We start from the raw sequence: 23,442 nt of genomic DNA, 5'->3' as shown, positions 1-23,442 counted from the left end.
TATGTGTACACAGCCATCGATGCAGCAAAACACAACAGCAGGCATGTAGCCAAAAAGCCTGAAGAGACCTGAATGCACCCAAAAGCTAGGGACTGGAATCTACAGGAAAGCAGGCTGCAACACGGAATACGCCTTTCGTTTGATCACCACCAAGCTACCTCAGATAGAACAGAGATGCTAGCCCAGGGGCGGGCAAACTTTTTGGCCTGAAGGCTGCATCCAGTTTTGGAAATTGTATGGATGGCCAGTTAGGGGAGGGGGGCGTGGCCTGGCCCCCACCCCCTATCCATCCCTCCCCGCTTCTGTCCCCCTGACGGTCCCCCCAGACTCCTGCCCCCTCCAACCCCCCGTTCCCTGATGCCCCCCGGGACCCCTTCCCCATCCACCCCCCCTGCTCCCTGATGGCCCCCCTGGGACCTCTGCCCCATCCACCCCCCTGCTCCCTGTCTCCTGACCCCCCCGGAATCCCCACCCCTGACTGCCCCCCACTGCCCCATCCAACCCCTCCTCATTCCTGACTGCCCCCCTGGGACCCCTGCCCCATCCAACCCCCCCTCCTTTCTGACTGCCTCCCCCGGGACCCCTGCCCCCATTCAACCCCTCTGTTCCCTGTCCTTTGACTGCCCCGACCCCTATCCACTCCCCCACCCCCTGACCACCACACCAAATTCCCCTGCCCTCTATCCAATTACCCCGCCCCCTGCTCCCTGCCCCCTTACCGTGCTGCCTGGAGCACCGGTGGCTGGTCGCGCTATAGCCATGCTGCCCGGCTGGAGCCAGCCACGCACCGTGCAGCACAGAGCACCAGGTCAGGCCGGACCCTGCAGCTGCACTACTGCCCCAGGAGCTTGCAGCCCCGCCGCCTAGAGCATTGCGCCGGCAGTGCAGTGAGCTGAGGCTGTGGGGGAGGGGCTGGAGACTAGCCTCCCAGGCCAGGAGCTCAGGGGCCGGGTAGGAGGGTCCCGCGGGCCGGATGTGGCCCATGGGCTGTAGTTTGCCCACTTCTGTGCTAGGAGCTAATGCTAAAGCAACCGGTCTTTTGAGTCTAGGGATACTTAAGGACTGGTCAGACAGAGACAATGCAGATCTATGAAGACAATGAGTTACTTCTAAAATTAGAAACAGCAGGCCAAATAAATAAAATAAATAAATAAATAATAGGATCAACCTCTTTAAAACCAGAGACAGCAGGATGGAATCAGACTACTACAAAGAGCAGAAACGACAAATATACAGCAAATATACAGCGTAAACTGATTGACAGTCCTGAACGGACAGTTTTTCCACTTTCACTACTGCCTTTGGAGATAGGTACTATGACCCTTGATGTGATTGGCCAGATTTTTTTTAAAAAGGCAATCACACTTTTTTTCAAGTTCAATTTCTACCTGCAAAAAATTAATGGCTGAAACAAATCCCACCACTTAGACAGCTAGCACCTGATTTGTACCCACCTACCCATGTAAGTAGTGTGATTTGCATCCACATTAATTGTGGACTCAGTAGGAGAACCCACAAACAAAGGGGACTAAGGACAAATGCCTTTAAATATCTAGCCTTCTATGAATATAGTTTGGTGAAGTTTCATTTTTTTACACTTGGAGCTTCCTATTTTGTTATGCAACACTTGAAAACAGTCAGTTTCCACGGTTTAAAGAGATTAAGTGGACAGAGTTGCTTTTTCTTCCCATCTGGAACATGGAGAATTCTGCAAATCTTTCTAAATGGGTAAAACCAAAATTCTGACATTTATGTCAACATGTTTATCAGGTTTGCAGAGCAGGGCACATGAAAAAAGCTGCTTTCACATGTGCCATACTGGCCCTATTATCTCAGGCCATGAACCTGGGTGGGGGGAAGGGAGGAGCTGATTAATATATCACCTCCCTCAGCTTCTGCAACAGATGACATTCAATATAGGCTTGATCCAAGGTAATGGCAATTCACTGTAGTCTTAAGATTTCCATCAGTAGATCTCAATGCATTGTATAAGCTTCATTAACCTCCTTTCACAGATGGGGAAGCTGAGTCACAGAAAGAGGTGAAGCAATTTGCTCAAGGTCACACACAGGAGGCCAGTGGTCAAGCCAGGAATAGAACCTACATTTCCAGAGGCCCAGTCCACAGTTTTCTCCATTAGGCAACTCTACTCTTTCCACTCTGATCACTTAGGTTTGGTCCCAATTAAATTTTAGGGGCCTGTACATGTAGGGTTGCCAGGTGTCTGGTTTTTGATTGGAACGCCTGGTCAAAAAGGGACCCGGGCGGCTTCGGTCAGCACCGCTGACCAGGCCATAGAAGTCTAGTTGGCCACCTGCAGTGGGGCAGGTAGGGTGCCTATCTGGCTCGCCGTGGCTCCCAGGAAACTACTGGCATCTTCCTCTGGCTCATAGGCTGAGGGGGGACTGTGGGTGCGGCGCCTGAGGGCGGAGGCATCGCATAGAGCCCCAATGGTGACATCTCCGCCTAGGAGCTGAGGGACATGTCGCTGCTTATTGGGAGCCCCCCGAGGTAAGTACCACATGGAGCCCACACCCCGAACCTCCTCCCACACCCCAGCCCCCTGCCCCAGCCTGGAGTCCCCTCCCGTACCCAAACTCCCTCCCAGAGCCTGCACCCCACACCCCCTCCTGAGCCCCTTCCCACACCCAAACTCTCTCCCAGAGCCTGGCCCCTGTCCCCCAATCCCCTATCCCAGTCTGGAGCCCCCTCCCGCACCCTGAACTTCTCATTTCTGGTCCCACTCCAGAGCCCGCATCCCCAGCCAGAACCCTCACCCCCTCCTGAACCCCAGTCCCCTGCCCCAGCCCGGTGAAAATGAGCGAGTGAGTGAGGGTGGGGGAGAGTGAGCAACAGAGGGAAGAGGGATGGAGTGAGCAGGGGCGGGGCCTTGGGGAAGGGGCAGGGCAAAGGTGTTCGGTTTTGTGCGATTAGAAAGTTGGCAACCCTATGCACATGTGCAGTAAGGCAGACTGCTGGGTTATGTTGCAGCGGTAGTGATCCCCCTCATCACACAGGGGGCTGAAGTATTCATTGGCCCCGCCTCTCACTTATGCATGCAAATCATTGTGGGTCGTGTAGTACAAGTTTTAGTGTCAGTGGCCTGACAATTGGTCCACTGGTGAATGTGGAGTGAGATGTCGTTTGCAGGTACCTCCCTAAGCCAATAAATGTGAACACCAGCAATGACTGCTGTCATTTTGTCAGTTTGGCTTTAAACAGGAAGGACAGATGGTGGTATGTTGGAATTTACTTTTGGCAAGGCAGTTAAGAGGGACACAAACATGCAATGTCCCTACACAACAGCCATCACTAGACAAAGGATCAAAAGAGCAAGCAGGATGTAAGGGAGAATTTATCTGCATAGCTGTGTACACAAAGAGCAACTTTGTTAGATAAATTCAGGTTGGATATAAGCCATAGATTTTTAACAGTGAGGGCAATTAACCATTGGAATGATTTACCAAGGGTCATGGTAGATTCTCCACCGCTAGCAATTTTAAAATCAAGATTGGATGTTTTTTTCTAAAAGTTATGCTCCAGGAATTATTTTGCAGAAGTTCTCTGGCCTTTGTTATACATAGGCTTGGAAGGATTGGATGTTTCTTAGTAAATTTTGGTAAAGGTTGATTTCACCGTATGCGCACAAACCAATGAAAACATATTTCCATTGATAATTCTCGAAATATACAGACAGGCAAAGTCAGCAAAATGGTGCTTGAGAACTTCTTAGGGTTTTGTTTAAGAATATTTACTTTGCATTTTTTTTCATATGATGTTCGACAATTTGTGTTTTTACTGTTATAAAATGTTAACTTTTTGAATCTCACTGTCTATAAATAATTATTGTCTGAACCCACCCACATTGTGTGACCCTCCCATACTTTCCAACTGTGGAAATTTAAATCAATAAAAATAAAAAAATAAATTAAAAATAAAATTGATATCAAAATTATAAAGAAAATTGAATTCTGCCAAGCCTAGATATCCAGGCGGTCAGATAAGATGATCACAATGGTCCCTTCCAGCCCTAGAATCTATGAAAAACTGCAGAAGTAGAAGCAGAGATCAACTCCCACTGGTTACCCCCTGCAGAAATCCCTCTAGGGATGCTCCACAGATAGGTCAGGCTCTATGGACCCGAGAGGACATGTACGGTCTGCAGTACTGTCCCTCAGCCACAGTGTGGACAGAGCAACCAAAATCAACATTCACTTGCACAAGGTCCCCCTCCACCATGGGGAGCAGCGGAAGGGTGGGCGGATGGAGACGGGAAGGCTGGGGCTGTTGGGGTAGCTTGGTTGCAACCAGTTCCATGGCTCCCAAAGGAACACATCATCTTAGCAACTCACTGCTATACTGTTGTGTGCAAGGATGCTGCATGAGCTGGGGTCGGGATTGTCTATAGAAAGACATCTAGGCCTTGTTATCTTCCTGCAGTGTGACTCGGAAGTGATCTATGCACCTGCAAAGGAGCTCAAGAGTCAACATGCCCTGTTTCCTGAACTTACGGCATGAGGGGTACAGAAAGCATCAGGCTGTGTGACACTGGATCACAATTCAGTTACAAAGAGCACTTTGCCTGGAGGTCCATCCAGCTGAATTAGAAAAAAAGAGCCATTAATTAACTTGACTTAAGCAAGGCTGATGCAGGGCAATGTGACCTTTTCTCTATGTCATATGCCACGTGGATTTCAGCCTCAGTATGATGCTCTGTCACCAGCAATCCCCATTTTTTAGATCACTGGTTTGCAGGGGGTTGTTGAGAGTGTGAGATGAGGGACGAAGGGCAGACAAAGGAAGGTGGAGATATTATTTTAATGAAGTGCACACATCAAAGAAAGCAGAACCCTGTGTTATACTATACTACTGTCCTAGGCCACTTTTTAAAATCCTGGCCTTAGTAACTAGCATACTACATGCAAAACTAAAAAAGTACTTGATGCAGCAACTTCATCATTCTAGTCAGCGCACTTATGATGAAGTCTAATTGCATGTTATATTTCAAACCAATCCACAAACCATCTGGGATGGAGCCTCTACAGCACAACTTAAGAACTCTTGCATTTGATCAGGGAAATATTCCCCTACCTGAAAGTCATCTTGATTCTGAGTTTCTCTGTAAAGACTCCATTCTGACCCTCAGGGTGAAATCCTAGCTCCATTTTCTTCAAGGGAGCCAGGACTCCACCATCAGAATCTCGTCTCCTTGGTCTCCATAGCAATAAAACAAAATAAAACAAGAAAAAAGAATTCTAACATTTGTCAGATTCCATAGGACAAAATGGGCACAAAAAGAAATGTTTCAGAGTAGCAGCCGTGTTAGTCTGTATTCGCAAAAAGAAAAGGAGTACTTGTGGCACCTTAGAGACTAACAAATTTATTAGAGCATAAGCTTTCGTAAGCTACAGCTCACTTCATCGGATGCATTGAAGTGAGCTGTAGCTCACGAAAGCTTATGCTCTAATAAATTTGTTAGTCTCTAAGGTGCCACAAGTACTCCTTTTCTTTTTACAAAAAGAAATGACACTTTCAAAATTCTAGGAGAGCATTAATTGATGTAGAACAAAAAATGGCAACAAAATACTTTAAAAAAACTTTAAAAATACTTGTCCCTGTAAACCACCATGGCTTAAATTTAGAAGGCCTCATGTGAAACTTCCCTCAATGAGCTCTACATTTTTATCTCATTGAAAACACTCCTTTCTTGCTAAATAAACAGGATGTGATCAACAGTAGACCTCAAGAAAATCCTTTTGCATTTTGTTATCCCACAGTTTAGATTAGGGCTTTTATAACTTGCCTTCGTAACTCAACCACAGGATTAGCTCTGTTACCCTCTGCTGTAACTTTTCAGTGCTAATATATTATTTCTGTAACATGAAGACCAAAGACAGAACACAACATTCTCTAGTAGTTGTGACTTAATTTCAATTTCCCCTTCCAGTGTTTGAACTTCTGGGGCATTAACTATTCAGATTGTTTGTTAATTTCTCTTTTACTGGACTCAGTTATGCTCCTTGCAAAGCAGAATCACACTAGAAGGAGGAAGAGAAGCACTAAGCAAGCATTAATCCCTGGAATAATTACATCTTGGTAAGACAAAAGGCCTTCTAGAGGCACTGGGGGGCTGGAATGCCTCACACTTGCTACAACTGTACAATAGGCCTAGCTAGCTCTCCCCACCACGCAGTCCTACAGAGAGCAGCAGGGTGGAGCCATGCCCGTGTTGCCAAAGCACTCCTGTCCGGTGATGATAGCCCGCAGTAGCCACTCCATCAATTCAGTTTCCTATGCCTGCAGCCAGATGATGAGTGATTTCTGCTAGGGTGTCCTGGGGGGGTGGGGAAGAGACCCCGTGCTCAGGCTCATCAACTCGTCCATAATATGTCCTAAGAGAGAAATGGCTCTGCCACTGACCTGCTGTATGTCCTTGGGCAAATCACTCCAACTCTCTGTGCTTTTGTTTTCCTTCCCACCCTTTGTCTGTCTTGGCTAGATTGTAGGCTACATGCAGCAGGGACCATCTCTCACTAGTGTTTGCAGTGCCTAGCACAATGGGCCTCCACTCCCACTGGGGGCTTCTAGATGTTACTGTAACACAGGTAATAAATAATAACAAACCCACACTCATGCAGATTTTTCTTTTTACATTCCTATTTATTTTGGAATGGTGTCCAATAAGATCCCAAAGCTCTGTCGGACTTTCACTTGTGTGATCCAAAAGACAGGATCCACCATATATATATTTTTTTTTGGATCCACCATCCGCCAAGTGTATATTTTATTTATTTTTCTGCCTTCAAGGCTTTTTCCTCACTTCTGACCTTATACAACACCATTAATGTTTTCAATTAACTGGATGTATCTTGCTATATCTACTAATGGCAGATGGCTAGCTGAGATATTTCACCCAGAAGGCATTCAGATACTATGGTGATGGGCAGCAGTATGAAATCCTAAGATACAACTATCTATTTCACTTTTATTTTTGTTTGCAGTGTTGCTGCAGCCAGGTTGGTACCAGGATATTAGAGAGACAAAGTGGGTGAGGCAATATCTTTTATTGGACCAATTTCTGTTTGTGAAAGAGACAAGCTTTCAAGCTACAGAGATCTTCTTCTTCAGGAACACAATTGGGTTTAACAAGACCTCTTAGCTCTTCTTCAAGAGCTCTGTGTAAGTTCAAAAGTGTCTCTCTTTCGCCAACAGAACTTGGTCCAAAACAACATATTACTTCACCCATCTTGTCTCACTTTTATTTTTAGTAGTTCCAGAGTTTTTAGCAGTTCCCAGCCACTTTCTACACTCCCTCTCTTTAAGAGCCTTTTTCATTATGTTGCTAAACTTGGGGCTGGGACTTTCACAGAAGACTTTTCACATGTCTGGTGCCCAGCTCCCACAGAATGTCTACAGTGGCACCTAACTCTCATAGAAGCTTTTGAAAATCCCAGCCAAGGTGCTAAAGTTAGGCACCTAACTTAATATGCAACTAAATAAAAGAAGCCTGCTTTTCAAAGGTGTTTAGCAATCCCAGCTCCTGCTGGAGTCAATGCAACGACAGTCGTATACTCCTAAACAGCCTAAAAGCAAATTGATTGTAAAAATAAATGTTTACAAATTCAACATTAAAAAATGAGAAAATAATAAGCCTGGACAATGAGAATATCACCAGTGTTCGCTTTCCATGTCAATATGCATTTCCCTTTAAGAGTTTCCATTGCCCTTTAAGCGATTCTATTATTCACACATAACATTTCTAATCATTCTTTCAAGCATTGCTATGTAATTTACCAATGTTTAATGAATGCCAGAATAAGCACTAGAGGGAAACTGCACATAACTGGACAGTAACCCAATGGGTTTAACAAGGCCTCCAAACTTTTTTTTTTAATATAATCTTTATTCAAATGTTTTCTCCTTTGATCAGGGATAATGGCTTTTTTATTAGTAGTATTACTGACTTTTTCCCACACCACCCTCTCTATAACCCACTGTGTCATAACTTCTGAATCTTCTAGGGACACAATGAAAAGTTATTAGTTATATATATATCTCTGGATATCCTATAAGTATGTTCAGTTAAAGAAACCAAAGTAAACAAATTAGCTTGTGTATTACTTTCCACTGAATCAGAGCCATATTTTATTCTATTTGCTACATGCAGACATGGTAAAATTGTTAGAGAAAACCTGATTCACACGTATTTCTGAGAATAAGAATGACTAGTTGAATCTGCTATAATGTGGGGCTCAGTATTTGTTTTCAATGAAAATTTGCAGTGTTAGCCACTGTCATTTCCAATGTCTAGAGAAAATATACATTGTTTTGCTCATGTTAAAAAAATCTGGTAGATTTTTCTTTGGAGCAACAACTTATAGGGGTGGCTTTTTTTTTTTCAGATGTGTGCCTTTTGCTGTCCCTGTGGAAATCCACCCCAATTTGGTCAAGTTATAAGCCTCTGAAAATTGCAGTTCACACACGCTTAGTAGAGATTTCAGAGATTTTAGCAGCTAAATTCCCTCCGGACAGGGCATGCTGAAGACAAGGGCTGAGCAGGGCTTTCCCTGCAATTACAGCTCCGAACTATTGTTAGGGGTGGCTTGGGGTGGTAGAGAGAACTGACAGCAGGAAGCCTGCTTCTCATGTGCCCAGACAGTGTGGAGAAGGAAGTGTCCTGATTCAAAAGTAGAGGGGCCAAGAGCCAGATCGTGCATGAGAAGTTTGATTTCAGTGACTCTCCTCACATTATACAGGAACTCTGTGGCACAGGAAAGGATAGAATCCAACTGCACAAAACCTTAATTCTGGCATTTCCTAATTTGAGAGAGAGAGTGAGAATGAGAGAGTGTGTATATAAAAATTATAATCTAAACAGACAAGCAGGCAAAGAGTGAGAGAAAGGATGGGTTATCCCCCTTTTACAGATGGTGAATTAAGGAACAGAAAGATTAAAGCCCAGATTTTTAAAGGTATTTAGGCATTGCTGCGATCACTGTCACAACATCTAACTGACGGAAGAGCCTAAATCCCATAGACAGTTGATGGGATTTATACTCCTAAGCGCCTAGAAATCTTTTGAAAAAGATATTATATTTAGATTCCTAAATCAGTTAGATGTTGTGACCCTGAGTGCAGCAATGCTTAAATACTCAAAAAAATCTGAGCCTAAGTGACTTGCTCAAAACCACAAACTGAATCTGTGGTGAAGCCAGGAATCAAACCCTGACCTCCTGAGTCCCCCTTGAGTGCCATCATCACAAAACTACCCTCCTGCATTGTTTAACATTTGATTCCTCAGAAATCAACCCCTTCACTTACTTAATTCTATGTTGCTGTTTGTTGATCTCTCTCTGGTACTGAGATGCAGAGAGCTGTATGTAATTGTCTAGGTGTGGTCTCACCAGTCAGGGATTATCACTTAGCTGCGTTTCCAAACTACCATTTTTCTATAGGACCAGAGCACCCTCTGTCTCCAACCTCCTTTTCACATTGTCCTTCTACAGGAAAGCACTCGTGTGCACAACTTAAAGATGCTTTTATCTGAAACATCCATGAAGGAAATCCTGTGTCTCTGATGAACCTGGCTTCCTCAATTTCCTGTTTGCAGCACAGCTGTCTGCATTGAATGGGTCTTGGGGACATTTTTTGGGAAATATTTGTCTACCTCTGTTGGAAGCCAGACTCCTTGAGTTAGAAAACAAGGATTTATACACACACACACACACACACACAAAATCATAATGGAAACAAAATGAATGAAAAGAAAACAAACCAATAAAGAACCTATCCTATCATAACATTTGAGGTTCTGGTATTTGCTGGCTTTGGAGTGGGTTCAAAATAAATGAAGGAAATGTGCATTTCATTAAATGTTAATATTTGGAAGACAAGGGGGGGAATGATGAAATGCTTCCAAATGCAGTCGCAAGGACACTGCACGCAAAAACAGGTTCCCAATTCTCCTTTATTTGTAACACTGCTACCTGGGAATTAATGCATAACATGGAAAGGAATATGCAATTGCTATACATGTTTGTACCACATTTTCCAGTGCCTTGCCTCATTTTTCAGCAGTTACAGTCAAATCTTTCTATAAGGACCAATTTGAGCAATCAGTGTTTTGATCTTTTGCCCAACCAGACACTGAATGTGGATCAAAGGAACAGCAAGCTTCCCAAATCAGACATATGAGAGAAGCAAAATCTCTACCATATAAGGAAAAAATAGACCAGGGATCAGCAACCTTTGGCACACGGCCCATGAGGGCAAGCCACTGGTGGGCCGGGACGGTTTGTGTACCTGCAGCGTCCGCACGTTTGGCCGATCGCAGCTCCCACTGGCCGAAGTTCACCACTCCAGGCCAATGGGGGCTGCGGGAAGTGGCACGGGCGGAGGCATGTGACCAAGGGATGGGATGGGACCAAGGGATTTGGAGTGTGGGAGTTCCCAGCCAATGGGAGCTGCAGGGGTGGCACTTGGGGCGGGGGCAGTGTGCGGAGCCCCCTGGCTGCCCCTATGCATAGGAGCAATAGGCGGGACATGCCGCTGCTTTTGGGAGCCACGCAGAGCTACAGCATGCATGCATGGAGTGGTCCTTGACCCCGCTTCCCAGCTGCAGAGCGGGAGCAGGGCAAGCCTCAGACCCTGCTTGGCAACCTTACTAGCACCCATAGAGATTGGCCTTAGAGTCTAATCATTCAGCCCACAGTCTCTACTCAGACAACATTCCCCTCTGACTTCAATGACACTTTGTTCTGAATAAAGACTGGGCAGAGTACACAGGATGATACCCTTAATGGGATCATCACATGCAAACACACATGCAAATGCAAAAAGATTCACCAGAACTGAAGTTCACAACACTCAAATAGGTTTTTTTTTTAATGATCTAAATCATTATCTTTATGACAAACAGTCATTGCTGAGTTTCGGTTCAGCTAGTTAAACTCTTTGTTAAAATAGCCTGAAGTCAGTGGGCCCTGATTCTCATTTACGCTAAGGGTTTATCTACACATGGAGCTGAAGTTTTTCAGGAACAGCTGTAACTGGAAAAAACTCCATGTGTGGACAGTCTTGGGCCATGTCTACACTATGGACACAATGGCAGCATAGCTCCAGTGCTGGCCGCTGTAAACCCACAGTGTAAACGCAGACTACAGCAACAGAAGGGCTTTTACTGTCATTGTAGGAACTCCACCTCCCCAAATGATGGTAGCCAGGTCGACAGAAGCATTCTTCCATTGACAGGACTGTGTCTACACCTCGCATTAGGTCAGCCTAGGAATGGCAACTAGGGGTGTGGATTTTTGAGTGCCAGAGCTATGTCAACCTAAATTTTACGTGCAGACCAGGCCTAATTCTGGAATAAGAGAGTCCACATATGGAGTTAATCAGGAATAGCTCTTCTGAATAGCAACATGTGTGGACAAGTTTTAAGGCCCCTTTAGTGTAAAGTGGAACCAATTTACATTTACACACACTTGAAGGCCCTTTTACACTGGTTGAGCAATAAATGCGAATCAAGCCTGATGGAGTTGCAAAGTGATGTAAATCAGCACAGAATCTGGACCTGCATCTCTTTAGAAACAAAGCTTCTTTTAAACAAATCATTCTTATTGATTAGCTGCTTCTGACCAGTATTATTTATTCTTTGTATTGAGGCAGCTCCCAGAGGCCTAATCTGAGATCAGGACCCTATTGTCTTAGATGCTGTCCAAATCGGTAGTAGGAGACAGTCCTGCCCTGAAGAGGTCATACGCTAAGGACTGGAGTGGCACTTTATACAATCAGCTCAACTCGGGTAGGGCGTCACCACGAGAGCATGGGCAGCGACCCAGTTATGGCCCAGAGCCCACTTTGCTCTATGGGGGAAATAAACTGCACCAGCTATTTCCCCAGCCAGCATACTGAGGTTGAAGGGTGGCAATGTGGAGCCACAGCTCTATTCACTTCTTACCCCTGGCTGTCCACCTTCACAGCAGGAGCAGCCAGGGCTGGCCCTAGACCAAATAGTGCCCCAGGCGAGAAGCGTCTTTGCAATTCCCCCTCCACTTGTTAAACTTTCAAATATCGTATTTTATTGCATTTGTAGCCTATTTCATGACTTTGATGCACTATGTGCATGCATGATTTATCCCTGTCATAAAAGATGATAAATTTGCACGCTAGGATATGTAAATCTGTATTTATCCATGCCATATACAAGCAAATACAAAAAATTGTTCCTCTAAGCTTATAGAAACTATTTAATTTTAAGAATAACTGAAATGTACTAACGTCAAGAAATTGAACTGTGCACCAACCTTGGGTGGACCAGTATTAAACAGTGTTACAGTAGGCACCAGCCTTAGAATGTTAACCCTAGTCCTTTAGCTCAAAAGGTCACTTTTCTCACCTTCACCCTTGCAAACTGAAGCACAGCGAGGGCATGGCTGACAACATTCTAGGAGGTTCAAGGAAAATGTAGTTCTCAAAAAGTCTGGCAGGTTCCATGAGATTCTAAAAAGGTCCAGAACATTCTAGGAGGTTAGTGAAAAATGAATCCATATACAGAATACCTGAAATGTTTTACTTCAAACATTCTATTTTCCCTTTTCTCCCTCACAACAAAAACAACACCCTGATCCCGGTGCCCCCCAACCTAGGTGGTCATTTGGGTCTCCTGCCCTAAATCCGGCCCTAGAAGCAGCAGCCTGGTGGTGGGCCATCTTCCCCCAACCTGCACAGAGTCTGATAATATGTGGGATCCACGTGGGGGTCCCCATATTCTTCCACATGGACACACTGCTAAGCATACAACTGCATGCCTAATAATGTGTCTTTCAAATGTTACTATTTCAGGAAGAAGGAAAAAGCCCAGCATTGCTCTATCAGTCATTTCCAGCAAGCAGATCCTCTGATATCTTAAGTGTCATGGAGAAAGAAAGCAAAGGCCTGACCCTACAAATCCTCTATTCAAATTACTCTTATGGAAATCAATGTATGTAGAGACAGCTTGCAGGATCAGGCCTCAAACTGGTGAACTAAGCAACAAAATGCAGACAGCAGCCAAAGATCAATTGCATCCAATTAAGCTAAACTAATAAACATATGACATAGTCTTGCTGAGTTTGATATTCAGTGAAATTATAATAATAAAAGCCTGGGTGTGCAAACCAATCACACAAATGAAAAGCCATTACTTCATCATAAAAACATTACCAGCACAACTGAAGGGACATGAGCTAAGCTCAAGTGATGTAACTTTCATAGCCTTGCCTTCAATTAACATGGCTGATGCAATGTATGAATGGCCCCCGAAGTAAAGGAAGGCGCTTGTCACAGCTCACCCCCCTTTTTTCTGTTTCAAACATATGCCACGCTGGTAGGCCTCCATGCATTTTAATTACTTTGAAATTGGCCCTCCACATGTGAGAGCCCCAGGGCAGCTAGCCACAAGGGACTTTAGTTCTTTCTACTTTTACAAACTAATTTTTAAAATAAATATTAGGCCATGATTTGTTGCTAACTGGCATTTCCTCCCTCCATGTTCCCTCAAAGAGTTGTGACAACAAAAATATGTCCTCTTATTTTTGTTTTCAAGTTATTTTCTTGCATGTGGCATGCTGCTATCAATGGGTTGATTAAAAAATCAATCCACCACATGTCCTACCTCAGGAGAAGTAAGCTGTTGAATTACAACTTCTTATGGATTTTAGACCTGATTCTGATATCAGTTTCAGCAGTGTAAATCCAGAGCAGCTCTACTGACTTTACTGGACTCGCTCCGGATAGACACAGGTATAACTGAGATCACGTTCTGACCTGAAACATTTCTTAATTAACCAAGATCATTAGGGTAATTGAAAATATCCTATCAAAACTATTTTTTCAACAGAAAATTTGGGTTTTGACTAAATTTACATTTTCACAGGGTCTGCTTTCAGTGGAAAATTTCAGCTTTTCCTCAAAAAACTCAAATCAAAACATTTTTGGCCATAAGCTTTTGAGTTTTTTCTTTTTTTCTTTTTCTTTTTTTTCCTTTACAATGAAAACAAAAATTTCTCTGGAAAATGTTGACAAAAGTGATTTGCTTTCATTCTCAGCAAAATTTTCCATGGGATCAAAATCCACTTCTTCCAAACAACTCTAAAGATTGTGTGGAATTGAAGTGGATTAGTTAAACTATATTAAATCCCTGTGGGGAGCTGTTATTTGGAATTAAAGTGGCCTGAATTCAGTTTAGGGCAAGTCTACATTTAAAACGCTGCATTGCTTTAGCACTTTAATGTAAGTCAATGGGAGAGAGCTCTCCTGTCAGTAAAGTTAATCCACCTCACCGAGAGGTGGAAGCTATGCTGGTGGGAGAAGCTCTCCCATTGGTTTAGCACTGTCTACACGTGGGGGGCGGGAAGGGGGAAAGAGAGGGATTAGGTCAATATAACTGTGGATTTTTCATACCCCTAAGTGATGTAGTTATACCGATAGAGGGCTGTAGGGTAGACCAGACCTGAGTTTAATTTACTTTGAAAGTGAACTAAACTATATCAAATTAAGGGCACTTTAATTCTAAATGAAGGTGTTCACACAGGAGTTTAAAGCATCTTAATTAATCAACATCAAAGTGACACCTTTAGTTAATTTGGATTAATTTTCCTGAATGTCACCATGTAGACAAGCCCTTAGTCTCACAATGGGATCCTGCTGGATGCAGAGTTCTTTTGAAAAACCTATATCCTATTGTGGGTGCTCTTTACCTGGGAATCTGGCTAACAGGAGGTGAACCAAAGCCCATTGAATTCGACAGAAAAAGTCTCATTGGTGTCAATGGGCTCTGGATCAGGTCCACAGAGAAAGAGAGTGAGAAAGAGTATGTTGGTGTTTATGCCTGCTTCTCTTTCATATGGAATTAATGGTGGTTTAATGGGGTATGAAAGGATGTTTTACTGGAAACAATAAGGAACAATTGTCTAGCTCACGTTTCATTTCACAGGTCATTATTGCATTAAGAAGTAAATCGACCAAGTCCGGTAAATAACAGTCTGTGTATTGCCGAGAGCTCCAAACCAACAATCTTAGTCACCAACTAATATCTTTGTCATTTTTAACCCTTGCAGGGATCTGCCAGAGGCTAAACAATTACAATCTTCACCCACCCCTAGCAGGTAAACATTATTCATTTGACTTTTCATCCCCTTTTCCTGCAAGCCCCATAAGGCTGGGGTTTTGCATTGTTGTTTTGTTTATTAGCCAACCTAGCCAACACCGTGTGTCTGGTGGCCTTGAAAAACAACACATATTTTAGAGACTGCTGCAGGCGTCTTTAAACCGGCTGCTTCCTCTGCAAAATTAATTGTTGCAAAGTGCACTGTTTCCCTTATAAAGCTTTGCAAACTAATAGTCAGCAGTTTGGATGGATTGTGGATATGCCTCAAAGATCTAGGGAAATTAATACAATTATGCTTTGAGATACAGGTCACATTTGTATTATAACTGCAGGAACATAAGGATCTAGTTTCTCTTTGATGTCTATGTGCAGCTCCCACAAATGCTTGAGAGGCAGCATGGCCTAGTGGATAAGGAGTCAGGATTGCTGAAGTCTATTCTTGGCTCTGCCACTGACTTGCCATGTGAGCTTGGCCAAATCATTTCATCTCCCTGCCTCTGCTTCTCCTCCCACTCTTTGTCTTGTCTATTGAGATTGTAAGCTTTCTGGGGATGAGACTGCCATGTGTCTGCACAGTGCCTAGTAAAGGAGCCCTGATCTGGGTTGGGGTCTCTAGGTACTGCTGTGATTGAAATAATAATAATAATAATAAGACAACACTTGCAATAATAAAGACATGGCTGTTCGTAAGAGGGTTTGAGGACAGGTAGGGAGAGATACTCAAAGGGGTGAGGGGGAAGTTTCCAGGTTAGGAATTTCCCTCCACCCTGCTTCCCACCTGCTGCGAAACCTCCTCACCCTCACACACCACTTAAAACAGCCATGTAGACATTCTTGCTTAGGTTGGAGCCAGGGCTCTGAGACCCATATGTCTTGTCAGGCCAGGTAGGAACAAGCCCCATGAGCCTGAGTCAATTGATCCAGGCTCTAAGGTTTGCAGCTATGTTTTTTTGTTTGGTTGGGGCTTTTTTTTTGTTGTTGTTTTGTTTTTTTTGTTTTTTGCAATGTAGTCATGTCCTGAGTATGTGGGATTGGGGAGAGAATCTTTGCAAACTAACTAATTACTCCTGTAGCTATGTCTCTCTATCTTGTGTAGAGAGAGCCCCATCACCAGAATACCTCCTTGCAACACCCTAGATTATTAGCCTCCCCCATTTATGCTGAGAGACAGAGACATGGGATCAGGACAACATTTTTAAATGTGGTTGCCTAAAGTTAGCTATCTACATCCATAACTATGCACCTAAATCAAGAATCAAAAGAACATTTTGCAAGGGATAGGCGGATAACAAGTCAGAGCCAAGACATGAGATATCATGCTAAGATTGGAGGGCTTCTGTACCCAACAGGCATGGACCCACTGGTGATGGTTTATATCAGCACTAATGAAACTGTGTCGGGGATAGTAGATGACTTCAGGGTACTCAGAAGCAAGCGGAAGAAGAGGACTATCTAAGCAATCTCTTCAGAGATCCTTCCTGTCCCACAAGCAAAGGAAGATAGAAGGCAGAAGATTCTGGAAGTGAATTGCTGGTTAGGAAAGCAGTATAGGGTGGAGGAGTTTTGTTTTGTGGAACATTGGTTCACTTTCTGTACAGAATGGGGGCTTTATAGTTAGGATGGCCTCCATCTCAGCAGAAGGGGGACCAATCTTTTTGGAGACAGGCTGGCTATAGTTGTCAAGAGGGCATTAAACTAATGGCAAAAGGATAGGGTAAAAAAGGAAAGATATGAGCCCTCAGTTAGCACAAAAATCAAGATGTTGAAAACAAAATTATTCAAGGAACCAAAGGCCATGAAGAGAAATATTTTTTAATCGCCTGTCCACCAAGGCTAGGAGCCTATATAACAAACAAGAGGAAAATGATCTGCTTATTTATGAGCATAAGTTCAAGTTAGTTGGTATTACTGAAACCTGGTGGAATGATTCACACAATTGGAATGTAAAACTCAATGGTGATAACATATTTAGGAAGGATCACTTGATTAAAACGGGAGGGGGAGTGGCACTCTATGTCAAAAATGGCAATACCTGTTTCAGAGTCACAGATATCTCAGAAGAAAATTATCTTGAATGCTTACGGATCAATGTCCTAACAGATAAAGCACAAGATGGGGTATTAGTTGGGGTCTGCTACAGACCACCAAATCATACTGGGGAACAGGATGACCACTATTAACTATAATGTGTAGGGAAAGAAACAACTATGTGATCATGAAGGACTTCAATTTGAGTGGCACATGCTGGAGGTTTTATGCTGTCAGGACAAAAAACAAAAAACAAATTTTCCAAATATTATAGCTGATAAGTTCCTAACTTTAACAGTGTTGCAGCCAACATGGGGGAATTCTATATTAGATATAGTCTTGACAGATAAAGAGGACTTGATCACAAAACTAAAAATTAATGGCAACTTAGGTACAAGTGATCATGACCTGATCACATTTAAAATATACAAAAAGAATAGAGTCCAGACCAGCGATATACACAGTTGGTGCTTTAAAAGGGTCAATTTTATAAAGCTGGAAAAAATTATGAGCCAAATCAGCTGGGAGGAAGAATTTAATCAGAAAAATGTGAATGATAATTGGGAATCATTTAAGAACCTTACTAGAAGCCCTAAAAGCCACAGCCCTGCAACTGAGAAAAAAGCTCTGCTGGTTAAAAAAAACAAACAAAAAACCTCAGAATTGAAGGGAGCTGTAAAAGCAACGATATATAACAAACGGAAGAAATGGGAAATTGATAGCAATGAATATAAAGCAGAAGTTAAGTGTTGTAGAAAATTGATAAAGGAAGCCAAGCAATACAAGAGAAATCTATGGCTAGCAGATTTAAGTACAATAAGAAGGACTTTATTCGGTCAATTGGTCCATTACTAGATGGAAATGGTGGCATTTTCAATAATAATGCAGGAAAGGCAGAGCTGTTCTATATTTAAGAAATACGATGATGATAACACTTTCCATTCCACTAGTATCTCCGGAGGATATTATACAAAAGCTACAAAAGATAGACATTTTAAATAAGCAGGTCCAGATAACTTGCATCTAAGAGTTTTAAAAGAGCTGACTGAGGAGGTCACTGGACCATAAATGTTGATTTTCAATAAATCTCTTGGAGCACTGGGGAAATTCCAGAAGACTGGAAGAAAGCTAATGTGTGCCAACTTTTAAAAAGGGTAAAGGTGATGACTCAAGTAGTCCTAGGCCTGTCAACCTGACATTGATCCTGGGCAAGTTAATGGAGCAGGTGACATGGGACTCAATTAATAATGAACGAAAGGAGGGTAATGTAACTAACACAAATCAACATGGGTTTATGGAAAACAGACTTTTTCAAACTAACTTGATATCTTCTTTGATAATTTTTTTTACAAGTTTGGTTGACAAAGGTAATATTGTTGACATAATATACTTGGGCCCTGTCTACAATTACAAGCGTCCTGATACAGCTGTGCTGCTGTAAAAGCACTTGTGTAGCCGCATTATGCCAATGGGAAGAGCTCTTCTCTTGACATAATAAAACCATCTCAATAAGGGGCGATAGCTAGGTTGGCGGGAGAACGTTTTCCGCCAACATAACACTGTGCATCACTCAGGGGTGTATTTTTTTCACCTCCCTGAGTGACAAAAGTTTTGCCAACATAAGCAGAAACCCCATGAATTAGCATCTGTTGGGAGGAGAGCAGGAAGAGAAGAGAAAGGAGTATGAATAAAAGGCAGAACTCTTCCCTTCTGGTTGTAGCCTCCCCTTAGCGTGCAGACCCATGCTGACACTGTAGGCCTCTGTCCCCATTTAATGGCTGGGCCACCTAACAAGGATTATTGTCCCATCTTAATGGAGCTGGTCCTATGGCTCAAGCAGTAGAGACTCCTGACTTTAGTCCCCAGGTTCCATGATCCACCAGGGCTGTTGTTAGACAAGCAAAAGCAATTCATCTCCCTTAGCTAACAATAGCAGAACACAGATATTTAAACCTTGTCCTCACTAGAGAACAAAGCGTACTAGCTATCAGTCATCTTCAAAGCTTGTTCTTAACAACCTGTTCATGCTGGTTGAATTCTGTTGGGATCTCAAACAGGGTTCTGTCAGAAATCATATGTTCATGACAATTACAAAAAACCATGGCAACCTTTCTGATCATAGCAGGTAAGTATTTTTGTAAGTAACTTTACAATTTCCCTTTAATTCTCTCCACTGCTACTTTCAGCACTGAAAAGCCACATCTTCCATGTGTCATTTGTTAAAACAAAAAGAAGTTTCTGCCTGTGAAAAAAAAAACCTGTGTTAGTGGAAAATACTCAAAATTTGGGGCTGATATTGTAGCTTTTTCAGTCCTTGCAGATCCAGCAAACAGATGATTTTTCTCAAATTTAATATATCTGCACTATATGATCATGCAAAGCCAGTATTTGTTTTGTATATTTGGAATATACTAAAAGAGACACTGTCAGATTAAAAATAATATTTTTCAAACACAAAATATCTTCACCTGTGGCACAAACAACAAACCTGATTACTAACACTGAAAGATTAAAAAGAAATTAACCGATGTTTGATAATTATGCTAATGTTTTACATTTCTCTCAGACTGGAGAATGAAAACAGACTGGGTAGTTTCACTTTTGTTTATAAAAGTCAATTTCTCTGTCAGGTTCTCAGTCATTAACACAATGCTACAATGTCTGGGTAGCACGCACTGCAGGGAAATGTTTATTTGTTTAATAAAAATACTGCCCTCATTAGATGTTTATTTAAATATAGAACCCCCCCATTTTTTTGGTTTGGTCTTAGATTTTGGGTAGCCGTATATTTTCAGAAACTGGACTAGCAGCCCACTTTGAATCAAAATTCTGGCTCCAAATACCTATGAACGTTGGACTGTTTAAAATCTAGAGGCTTGTCTACATGGCAAGTTACTGGGTGGCAAGCCAAGGTGTGAGTCTGCAGCACACCAGCTTGTCGTGCAGTAAAGTCCCTGGTCGAGACTGTACCGCACCCTGAAAGTTATGGAATATAGTGTCCATGTGGGAGGTTATTCTGCAGCAAGCTGGTGTGCTGTAGATTCACACCTGGCTTGCCACACAATAACTCACCGTGTAGACATGGCCTGGATCTGAAGTTTGCATTTTAGTTCATTTTAAAGAATGCTAACACCCAAAGTAGCCTTGGGCAAACCCCCGCTACATTCAGAGATTTTGGACCCCAATCTTGCAAGCTGTTCAATGGAAAGTGAGTATTATTGCACACATATGTAAGACTTTGAAGGATTGGGACCTGGGTTAGCTTTTAGCATCCAGGCATTCAGATGTTTAGCCACACCTCTTTCATACGGACAATGTATCAGCCATTTTTTGAGAGCAGGTTTATAATTCAATAATTCCAGCAGTTTTAATTTTGTCCAAGTCAAAAATACCGAAGTAGAAGCCTTTCTTGGAATATGCAGGAATTTCTGTTTCTGGTCCTGGGAATCACAGAGCCATGTGAAAAAATAAAAATCAAACAAACATGTTTCCAGAACTTTTCTGAATCTCAGACATAGTTTGGGTCTCATTCAGTTTGTAGTTTGCTTGTTCCCTATTTATTTATTTAACTTTTTTATTAATTTTCATTACAAGTAACTCAAGCTATGTGCCATCTCTATCCTAACATCACGTGGTTCATACTACAGAGAGTCAAAATCTTTTAATTGAAGATTTTCTTCAACAAAACTTGACTTTTTTAACATCATCGAAATTTTTGCAAAATTTCCATTTTCTGCATTATTATTTTTTGATGATTTTAGGTTTTGAATGAAAACTCAAAAAAGTCCTACAAACGTTTTTGATGGGAAACAAAAACAAAAACTAAACAGAAAATAAAAACACACTTTTTGACCGGCTCTAACTAATACAAGCTTACTTTTGAACTAGTCTGTGCAGGGCTCTGTAGCTTTTAAACTAGGGGACTGGCTGTCAGGACTCCTGGTGTTTATGCAGGTATTCAATGCATGGCCTTGGGCAAATCACAGTTTCTGTACAATGGGTGTAGGAATACATGACTACCCCACAGGGGTATTATAAATCCAACATGAATCAAAGTTTGTAAAATGTGTGGAGAATCTTTAAGGTTATGCAAGGTTTTATAATTGCAATGTAGAAAACAAGTGTAATTTTTCTGAAGAAATTGTTGGGGTTTATTAATGATGAGAAGAAAAAGGTAAAGAATAGCTGAAGCCCTTAAGGTCCTGATCCATCAAACACTTATACACATGTGAGGGAGCTACTTAGGTGAGTGAAGTTACATCCATGTTTGTAGGATCAGGAGCTGAAACAGTTAAACTACTCGAAATATGCAAAGAAATTGCTCCCATGCAGCCATATGGAATTTTAAGCATCTCTTTACAAACCCAGCATGGAAGGCATTCTGGATACTCTGAATAATAAATAATAATAATTTAATGACATGGTGGCAGATTACTTTGCGTGCTGAATTTGGAGCCACGCTAAAGGGCAGAAATAAGGAACAGTAAGAGCTCCCTTTCGGATGTACAAAAGCACACCGAGGGCGGTCTCCTTCACTGCTCAAATGACAACACTCAAAGGCACATATCCCAAAGATTCTAATATTTTCTGGGACTCCACTGAGCCTTTATGCTTTCATGCCCTGACATCTGGAATGCTCCAAGTCTAATGTTTAACCATAAATATCTGCTGAGATTAAAGAGCCGTAGAGTAAGTTTCAATCTTTTGGGCCTATAATTGCTTGGGAAAAGAGAATGGTATTTTCCCCTCTAGCTAAAGAGAAAGAGAAAAAGACCTCTGCAAGCACAGATATTGGCAGACAAATTTTCTGACAACCATTTCCTTTCTCTGTTCCCCACCCCACCTCCTCATTTCTCCGTCTATAACACCATCTCACTGTCATTCCTAGGAGGAGAATGAAGAAACTTTTTTTTAAAGTTTCTGAAGAGCTAGCCGCATAAAACAAAGAACAATTTTGAAGCCAAGCAGACAGCATACCCTGCTCACCATTGGTATTTGTTCTTTCATTCATCTTTATGTCAGGTCGCTCTCACAGCTAGCAAGTGTGTGTTCACACTACTTTCATCAGTCTATTTTATTTCAAGTTCAAAAAGGCCCAGAGTGTGTCTTCAAATAACAAGAAGAAATAGGAGCTAGACGGATGGTCCAGTAGACAGGGTATTAGCCTGGGACTTGGGAAACCCACATTCAATTCCCTGCTCTGCCACAGACTTCCTGCGTGACCATAGGCAAGTCACTTAGTCTCTCTGGGCCTTGGTGTCACATCTGTAAAAGGGAGCTAACAGCATTTCCCTATATTACTGGGGTGTTGTGAGGACAAATGGATTAAAGATTCGGAGGTGACTAGATACTATGGTAATGGAAGTCATATAACTACCATAGATAGATGGCACTTTGAACACACACAATAATTAGATACACAAACTACATCATGCCTGTTGTACAATCGCAAGACGTCTGTCGCAGAGCAGGGATAGAATCATAGAATCATAGAATCATAGAATATCAGGGTTGGAAGGGACCCCAGAAGGTCATCTAGTCCAACCCCCTGCTCAAAGCAGGACCAAGTCCCAGTTAAATCATCCCAGCCAGGGCTTTGTCAAGCCTGACCTTAAAAACCTCTAAGGAAGGAGATTCTACCACCTCCCTAGGTAACGCATTCCAGTGTTTCACCACCCTCTTAGTGAAAAAGTTTTTCCTAATATCCAATCTAAACCTCCCCCATTGCAACTTGAGACCATTACTCCTCGTTCTGTCATCTGCTACCATTGAGAACAGTCTAGAGCCATCCTCTTTGAACCCCCTTTCAGGTAGTTGAAAGCAGCTATCAAATCCCCCCTCATTCTTCTCTTCTGCAGACTAAACAATCCCAGCTCCCTCAGCCTCTCCTCATAAGTCATGTGCTCTAGACCCCTAATCATTTTCGTTGCCCTTCGTTGTACTCTTTCCAATTTATCCACATCCTTCCTGTAGTGTGGGGCCCAAAACTGGACACAGTACTCCAGATGAGGCCTCACCAGTGTCGAATAGAGGGGAACGATCACGTCCCTCGATCTGCTCGCTATGCCCCTACTTATACATCCCAAAATGCCATTGGCCTTCTTGGCAACAAGGGCACACTGCTGACTCATATCCAGCTTCTCGTCCACTGTCACCCCTAGGTCCTTTTCCGCAGAACTGCTGCCGAGCCATTCGGTCCCTAGTCTGTAGCGGTGCATTGGATTCTTCCATCCTAAGTGCAGGACCCTGCACTTATCCTTATTGAA

At 42.7% G+C, this 23,442-nt stretch overlaps 1 protein-coding gene and 1 long non-coding RNA gene across 6 annotated transcripts in view; both read right to left on the bottom strand.

Moving 5' to 3' along the window:
* Nucleotides 1-23,442, bottom strand: part of PKHD1 (PKHD1 ciliary IPT domain containing fibrocystin/polyductin) — a 405,193-nt gene that overhangs the window by 72,937 nt on the left and 308,814 nt on the right. The gene's annotated exons all lie outside the window — the stretch shown is intronic.
* On the bottom strand, nt 16,131-18,857 carry LOC122459184. The gene is made up of 2 exons (XR_006279696.1): nt 18,276-18,857; nt 16,131-16,267 (listed from the first exon to the last, which is right to left on the bottom strand). It is a non-coding gene; the product is annotated as an uncharacterized LOC122459184 (long non-coding RNA).

Source organism: Dermochelys coriacea, chromosome 3 (genome assembly GCF_009764565.3).
Source record: "Dermochelys coriacea isolate rDerCor1 chromosome 3, rDerCor1.pri.v4, whole genome shotgun sequence".
Lineage (NCBI taxonomy): Eukaryota > Metazoa > Chordata > Testudines > Dermochelyidae > Dermochelys > Dermochelys coriacea.
The sequence above is the reverse complement of the archived record's forward strand: the minus strand, read 5'-3'. Positions and strand labels throughout refer to the sequence as shown.